Below are 8,963 nucleotides of genomic sequence, written 5' to 3' on the forward strand. Positions count from 1 at the left end.
TGAATCACGAGTGACAAGTATGAAAGAATTATGAGCGGTGGCTTTGCCACAAATACTATGTCAACTACATGATCATGCTAAGCAATATGACAATGATGGATATGTCATGATGAACTAGATGGTGGAAAGTTGCATGTCAATATATCTCGGAATGGCTATGGAAATGCCATAATACGTAGGTATGGTGGCTGTTTTGAGGAAGGTATTTGGTAGGTGTATGATACCGGCGAAAGTTGCGCGGTATTAGAGAGGCTAGCAAGGGTGGAAGGGTGGGAGTGCGTGTAATCCATGGACTCAACATTAGTCATAAAGAACTCATATACTTATTGCAAAAATTTAGAAGTTATCAAAGCAAAGTATTACGCGCATGCTCCTAGGGGGATAGATTGGTAGGAAAAGACCATCGCTCGTCCCCGACCGCCACTCATAAGGAAGACAATCAATAAATAAATCATGCTCCGACTTCATCACATAACGGTTCACCATATGTGCATGCTACGGGAATCACAAACTTCAACACAAGTATTCTTTAAATTCACAACTACTCAACTAGCATGACTTTAATATTATCACCTCCATATCTCAAAACAATTATCATGCTTCAATCTTTTCTTAGTATTCAACACACTCAAAAGAAAGTTTCACAAATCTTGAATACCAAGCATATTATTATTAGGAAAATTACCATGCTATTAAGAGACTCTCAAATTAATTTAAGTGAAGAATGAGAGATCAATAGTTTCTTTAAAACGAATCCACCACCGTGCTCTAAAAGATCTAAGTGAAGCACATAGAGCAAAATTATAACGCTCAAAAGATATAAGTGAAGCACATAGAGCAAAATTATCTAGCTCAAAAGATATAAGTGAAGCACATAGAGCAAAATTATCTAGCTCAAAAGATATAAGTGAAGCACATAGAGCAAAATTATCTATCTCAAAAGATATAAGTGAAGCACATAGAGTATTCTATCAAATTTTAATTCATGTATGGCTCTCTCAAAAGGTGTGTACAACAAGGATGATTGTGTCATACTAACAAACAAATACACAAATAATACAAGACGCTCCAAGCAAAACACATATCATGTTGGTGAATAAAAATATAGCTCCAAGTAAATTACCGATGGAAGTGGACGAAAGAGGGGATGCCTTCCGGGGGCATCCCCAAGCTTAGACTTTTTGGTGTACTTGGATTATCTTGGGGGTGCCATGGGCATCCCCAAGCTTAGGCTCTTGCCACTCCTTGTTCCATGATCCATCAAAAGAATTCACCCAAAACTTGAAAACTTCACAACACAAAACTCAAAATAGAAAACTCGTGAGCTCCGTTAGCGACAGAAAACAAAAGACCACTTCAAGGTACTGTAATGAACTCATTCTTTATTTATATTGGTGTTAGACCTACTGTATTCCAACTTCTCTATGGATTATAAACTATTTTACTAGCCATAGATTCATCAAAATAAGCAAACAACAAAAGAAAAACAGAATCTGTCAAAAACAGAACAGTCTAGTAATCTGTAGATAGCACAAGATCTGGAACCCAAAAAATTCTAAAATAAATTGCTGGATGTGAGGAATTTATCTATTAATCATCTGCAAAAATAATTAACTAAATAGCACTCTTCAAATAAAAATTACAGCAGTTCTCGTGAGCGCTAAAGTTTCTGTTTTTTACAGCAAGTTCAACAAGACTTTCCCCAAGTCTTCCCAACGGTTCTACTTGGCACAAACATTAATTAAACAAAAAAAATACAACCAAAACAGAGGCTAAATAATTTATTTATTACTAAACAGGAGAAAAAAAATCAAGGAATACAAATAAAATTGGGTTGCCTCCCAACAAGCGCTATCATTTAACGTCCCTAGCTAGGCATAACGAGCAAGAATAGATCTAGGTATTGCCATCTTGATTCTTAATTCTTTTAGCGATGTTATGCTCGAATCCGGGAGGTTCCTTAAGTTTCCCTTCATATTCAGAGATCTTGAGATCTAAATAATCCAACCGCTTATTGCAAAGAGTAATCAACATATTCATGCGGTGAAGATTTAAGCTAACGCTCTTAAGAGGTTCAAGAGATTTCTGTAAAATCTTAGTTACCTCGCAAATTTTTTCAAAAACTTGCGTTTTCTCTTGGGTATGATGGAGCCCCTTTTGTTGAGGTAAAGTTCCTACTATACCTTCTATAATTTCATGCGCGATACTGGGATCAATTTCAATAAAATTGCCCTTGGCAACACAATCTAAAAGTTGTCTATGAGACAAATTAAGCCCAACATAAAAGTTGCGAAGCAAAATTCTGAAATTTACTTCTAGGGTGCATTTACGATAAGATTCCATCATTCTAAACCAAGCATCCTTTAAATTTTCTCCTTGCTTCTGTTTGAAGTGAAGGACTTCAAACTCAGGGGACATAGGAGCAGAAAGAGGACTAGCCATGACGACAAGCAAACAAACTAGCACACGAGCAAACAAAAAGGCAAGCGGACAAAAAGAGTCAAATAGAGAGGGAGGATGGAGAGAGAGGGCGAATAAAATGGCAAGGGTGAATTGGGGGGAGAGGAAAACGAGAGGAAAATGGTAATAATGTAATGTGAGAGATAGGGATTGTGATGGGTACTTGGTATATTGACTTTTTGCGTAGACTCCCCGGCAACGGCGCCAGAAATCCTTCTTGCTACGTCTTGAGCTTACGTTGGTTTTCCCCGAAGAGGAAGGGATGATGCAGCAGAGTAGCGTAAGTATTTCCCTCAGTTTTTGAGAACCAAGGTATCAATCCAGTAGGAGCCTGTAACACCCTCGATGCGATTATATCTCCCACGTGTCGAGGCACGACTTAGAGGCATAATCGCATTGAAGGCATATGTCGCAAATCAGGTAATCATCACAAACATCCCATGTAATATAGATAATGAAAAGGGATAACATAGTTGGCTTACACTCGCCACATCAATCAAGTACATAAATAACATACATCATCCAAACACTCATGGCCCAACTACGGCGCCAAAATGAAAGATAACCCAACAAGCGACATGGTCCCGATCACCCCCAACAGGGCACCACTATTGATCATCAGGAAAGGAAACGTAGTAACACTGAGAGTCCTCGTCAAACTCCCACTTGAGCTCAAACGCGTCACCTGGAGCGGAATCACCTGGACCTGCATCTGGTGTAATAGTAATCTGTGAGCCACAGGGACTCAGCAATCTCGCACCCTCGCGATCAAGACTATTTAAGCTTATAGGTAGGGTAAGGTAAATATATGTGGAGCTGCAGCAAGCGGCTAGCATATATGGTGGCTAACTTATTCGCAAAAGAGAGCGAGAAGAGGAGGCAAAGCGCGAGCGAGAAACTAGAGAGCAACCTGCGCAAACATTACTCCAACACCGTGTCCACTTCCCGGACTCCGCCGAGAAGAGGCCATCACGGTAACACACACGGTTGATTCATTTTAATTAAATTAGGATTCAAGTTATCTACAACCGGACATTAACAAATTCCCATCTGCCCATAACCGCGGGCACGGCTTTCGAAAGTTCAATCCCTACAGGGGAGTCCCAACTTAGCCCATGACAAGCTCTCATGGTCAACGAAGGAATAGACGTCCTCCCAAGACGTTCCGATCAGACTCGGTATCTCGGTTCTTCAAGACACTTCGACGGGTTAAAACAAGACCAGCAACACCGCCCGAATGTGCCGACAAATCCCGATAGGTTGTTTGCAATTATGGAGCACCCTAGCTTGAGTCAATCGAGCTCTACTTTTGCTACTTTGTGAATCTGGGCAGATTGTCAACTTGTTTGCAATTTTGCGGAGATGTTGTAGTTGATCCGTGCATGCTATGCCATTGTTCTTGCCATGTCTAGCTTGCATTTTGTGCCTTCTTAATGGATGTATGCTTGTCTTGCCATGACTTGCACCGTGGTGAGTGCATCGAGCTCGTAAACATGCCTACTTGAGTTATGTTTCAGCATGTGCCAGTTTTAACTAAGTCTAAAAACTGATTATGTTTTTGCGATGTTCATGTGCTTGTTAGTATATTTTCTGATCCCTTTTGGCTCAAGGTCACTAAGGGACTTTTGTTAAGCTATTTGAGTAGCTCCATGCCATGTTCTACTTTTCCATGTTCAGGTCCTGTAACATGTTGTTTTGTTGCTCCGAAGAGTGCTACTTGGTCTGAAATTCCAGACAAGTGTTAATTTCACTAAGTCTGAGATCTGTTTACCATTTGCGTTTTTGCCATGCTTGTTTGAACCTGTTAATGGATGAATTGGTCGTAGCTCAGTGCTAGACTTTTGTTAAGCATATTGAATGCTTCCCTACCATGTATTTTGATGCCATGTTTGAGTGTTGTAGCATGTTCATCTCATTGCATTTAGATGCCTACTTGCTGTAAATCGCAGACCGATGTCATATTTGAATCGCTTGCCATTTCCAAACCGTAACTCCGATTCCGGCGATCTTTATATCGTTTTCAAGCGATTTCATCTCATCTTTCCAGTGGCACACTTGGATTTCCAAGTTGAGGCCAGGTTCATGCATTTTCTGTCATATCTTGCATTATGCTTCCCGCATCGCATCCCGCATAACATATCATCATTGCATCATATTGTTTGATCCTTGCACGTGGTTGATTGTGTCCTTGTTGCTTGTTTGTATTGTTTGGGTAGAGCCGGGAGACGAGTTCATTAACGAGGAGCCCGTTGAGTTTGCTTTCGAGGATCCAGTCAACTCTGACAGCTTTGCAGGCAAGATGATCATACCCTCGAAATCACTACTATCTTTGCTATGCTAGATTGCTCGCTCTTTTGCTATGCCAATGCTACGATGCCTACCATTTGCTTGTCAGCCTCCCAAATTGCCATGTCAAACCTCTAACCCACCATGTCCTAGCAAACCATTGATTGGCTATGTTACCGCTTTGCTCAGCTCCTCTTATAGCGTTGCTAGTTGCAGGTGAAGATTGGAGGCTGTTCCTTGTTGGAACATTTATTTACTTATTGGGATATCATTATATTGCCTTGTTTTGTTCCACTCTTGCCGCCCTAGTTTCCGTCATATCGGTGTTATGTTCCCGGATTTTACGTTCCTTACGCGGTTGGGTTATAATGGGAACCCCTTGATAGTTCGCCTTGATTAAAGCTTTTCCAGCAATGCCCAACCTTGGTTTTACCATTTGCCACCTAGCCTATTTTTCCCTTGGGTTTCCAGAGCCCGAGGGTCATCTTATTTTAGCCCCCCCGGTCCAGTGCTCCTCTGAGTGTTGGTCCGAACTAGAGTCCTGTGCAGCGGCCCCTCGGGGAAACTCGAGGTTTGGTTTTAGTTGTATGGAGAGCTCATCTGAGTGTGCCCTGAGAACGAGATATGTGCAGCTCCTATCGGGATTTGTCGGCACATTCGGGCGGTGTTGCTGGTCTTGTTTTAACCTGTCGAAGTGTCTTGAAGAACCGAGATACCGTGTCTGATCGGAACGTCTTGGGAGGAGGTCTATGCCTTCGTTGACCGTGAGAGCTTGTCATGGGCTAAGTTGGGACTCCCCTGCAGGGATTGAACTTTCGAAAGCCGTGCCCGCGGTTATGGGCAGATGTGAATTTGTTAATGTCCGGTTGTAGATAACTTGAACCCTAATTTAATTAAAATGAATCAACCGTGTGTGTTACCGTGATGGCCTCTTCTCGGCGGAGTCCGGGAAGTGGACACGGTGTTGGAGTAATGTTTGCGCGGGTTGCTCTCTAGTTTCTCGCTCGCGCTTTGCCTCCTCTTCTCGCTCTCTTTTGCAAATAAGTCAGCCACCATATATGCTAGTCGCTTGCTGCAGCTCCACATATATTTACCTTACCCTACCTATAAGCTTAAATAGTCTTGATCGCGAGGGTGCGAGATTGCTGAGTCCCTGTGGCTCACAGATTACTATTACACCAGATGCAGGTCCAGGTGATTCTGCTCCAGGTGACGCGTTCGAGCTCAAGTGGGAGTTCGACGAGGACTCTCAGCGTTACTACGTTTCCTTTCCTGATGATCAGTAGTGGTGCCCTGTTGGGGTGATCGGGACCATGTCGCTTGTTGGGTTATCTTTCATTTTGGCGCCGTAGTCAGGCCATGAGTGTTTGGATGATGTATGTTATTTATGTACTTGATTGACATGGCGAGTGTAAGCCAACTATGTTATCCCTTTTCATTATCTATATTACATGGGATGTTTGTGATGATTACCTGATTTGCGACATATGCCTTCAATGCGATTATGCCTCTAAGTCGTGCCTCGACACGTGGGAGATATAGTCGCATCGAGGGTGTTACAGAGCCCATGCTCAAGTCCCTCGTACCTGCACAAAGCGATAGCTAGTCGCAACCAACGCGATTAGGGGTTGTCAAGCCCTTCACGGTCACTTATGAGAGTGAGATCTGATAGATAAAATATTTTTGGTATTTTTGATATAAAGATGCAAAGTAAAAAGTAAAAGCAAAGTAAATAGCAAAGCAATATAAAAGTGATGGAGATTGATATGATGAGAATAGACCAGGGGGCCATAGGTTTCACTAGTGGCTTCTCTCAAGAGCATAAGTATTCTACGGTGGGTGAACAAATTACTGTTGAGTAATTGATAGAATTGTGCATAATTATGAGAATATCTAGGCATGATCATGTATATAGGCATCACGTCCGTGACAAGTAGATCGAAACAATTCTGCATCTACTACTATTACTCCACTCATCGACCGCTATCCAGCATGCATCTAGAGTATTAAGTTAAAAACAGAGTAACGCCTTAAGCAAGATGACATGATGTAGAGAGATAAATTCATGCAATATGAAATAAACCCCATCTTGTTATCCTCGATGGCAACGATACAATACGTGCCTTGCTGCCCCTTCTGTCACTGGGTAAGGACACCGCAAGATCGAACCCAAAGCTAAGCACTTCTCCCATGGCAAGAACTACCAATCTAGTTGGCCAAACCAAACGGATAATTCGAAGAGACTTGCAAAGATAACCAACCACGCGTAAAAGAATTCAGAGAAGATTCAAATATTATTCATAGGTAGACTTGATCATAAACCCACAATTCATCGGTCTCAACAAACACACCGCAAAAAGAAGATTACATCGAATAGATCTCCACGAGAGAGGGGGAGAACTTTGTATTGAGGTTCAAAGAGAGAGAAAAAGCCATCTAGCTACTAACTATGGACCCGAAGGTTTGAGGTAAACTACTCACACTTCATCTGAGGGGCTAGGATGATGTAGAAGCCCTCCGTGATGACGGCCCTCTTCCGGCGGAGCTCCGGAACAGGCCCCAAGATGGGATCTCGTGGATACAGAAAGTTGCGGCGGTGGAATTAGGGTTTTGGCTCCGGTTCTGATCATTTGGGAGTACGTGTGTATATATAGGAGGAAGGAGTACGTCGGTGGAGCACCGAGGGGCCCATGAGGCAGGGGGCGCACCCTAGGGGGGCGCCCCCCACCCTCGTGACCACCTCTTTGATCCCTTGCAGTAGGGTCCAAGCCTCCTGGATCACGTTCGGTGAGAAAATCACGTTTCCGAAGATTTTATTCCGTTTGGACTCCGTTTGATATTCTGTTTATCTGAAACACTGAAATAGGCAAAAAAAACAACAATTCTGGGCTGGGCCTCTGGTTAATAGGTTACTCCCAAAAATAATATAAAAGTGGAAAATAAAGCCCAATATAGTCCAAAGCAGTAGATAATATAGCATGGAGCAATCAAAAATTATAGATACGTTGGAGACGTATCACATCACCTATGTTACCTTTGGAGAATCGCTCATGTTTTGTAGGTGAGGTGTCGAAGAATAAGTCATGGTCATCTTCATCGTGATGGAACCATGTGGGTGGTGCATTGAGGGAGTCCTGGATTAGGGGGTCTCCGGATAGCCGGACTATATCCATTGGCCGGACTGTTAGACTATGGAGATACAAGATTGAAGACTTCGTCTCGTGTCCGGATGGGACTCTACTTGGCGTGGAAGGCAAGCTAGGCAATATGGATATGGATATCTCATCCTTTGTAATCGACCTTGTGTAACCCTAACCCTCTCCGGTGTCTATATAAACCGAAGGGTTTTAGTCCGTAGGACAACAATCACAATATACAATCATACCATAGGCTAGCTTCTAGGGTTTAGCCTCTCTGATCTCGTGGTAGATCTACTCTTGTACTACCCATATCATCAATATTAATCAAGCAGGATGTAGGGTTTTACCTCCATCAAGAGGGCCCGAACCTGGGTAAAACATCGTGTCTCCTGCCTCCTGTTACCATCCGGCCTAGACGCACAGTTCGGGACCCCCTACCCGAGATCCGCCGGCTTTGACACCAACATGCATCTTCTTCCACCATGGCCATCGTTGTCTCCATTGGAGGTATGGACTCGTCGAGGATAGGCGTGTCGTCATGTAGGAGACCTAGCACCAAAGAAGAAAACACACTAGGAGTAGAAGTTAAGTCGTTAGAAATCAAAGTGGCCTCACATGCCGTGTCAACTACCTCACTCACCAAGTGTTGTGGCTCACTCACTCCCTCTCGGATGCTCTCACTCATATGGTTGGTGGAGTCACTCAAATGGCTCTCAACCTCACATAGGATGTGTGGCATGCTCTCAAGTGTGGGGCTAGTGGTGGTCACACTCATCCTCTCATAGGAAATGCTCTCAATGTCACGTGTGGTGGAGTCACTCATGTCACTCATGTGGTGGTGGCTCTGCTCACATGGCAATTGGGGCATATCGTCACATGTCGTTGTCGGAGAGATGTTGGTGCAAATGTCTCCATGCTCAATCATGTCGTGGTCGTAGCCGTGGATGAAGGCCGAAGATGGCACATCATCACTCTCCTCGAAGACCAAAGATAAGGTCTCATGAGCGGTCTCGTAGCTTGACTCGGAGTATAAGTCCAATATGGGCGCCGTCTTCATGTTGTTGAAGAGGTTCGTGC

Source organism: Triticum urartu, chromosome 6A (assembly GCF_056163025.1).
Source record: "Triticum urartu cultivar PI428250 chromosome 6A, HENAU_Tu73, whole genome shotgun sequence".
Lineage (NCBI taxonomy): Eukaryota > Viridiplantae > Streptophyta > Magnoliopsida > Poales > Poaceae > Triticum > Triticum urartu.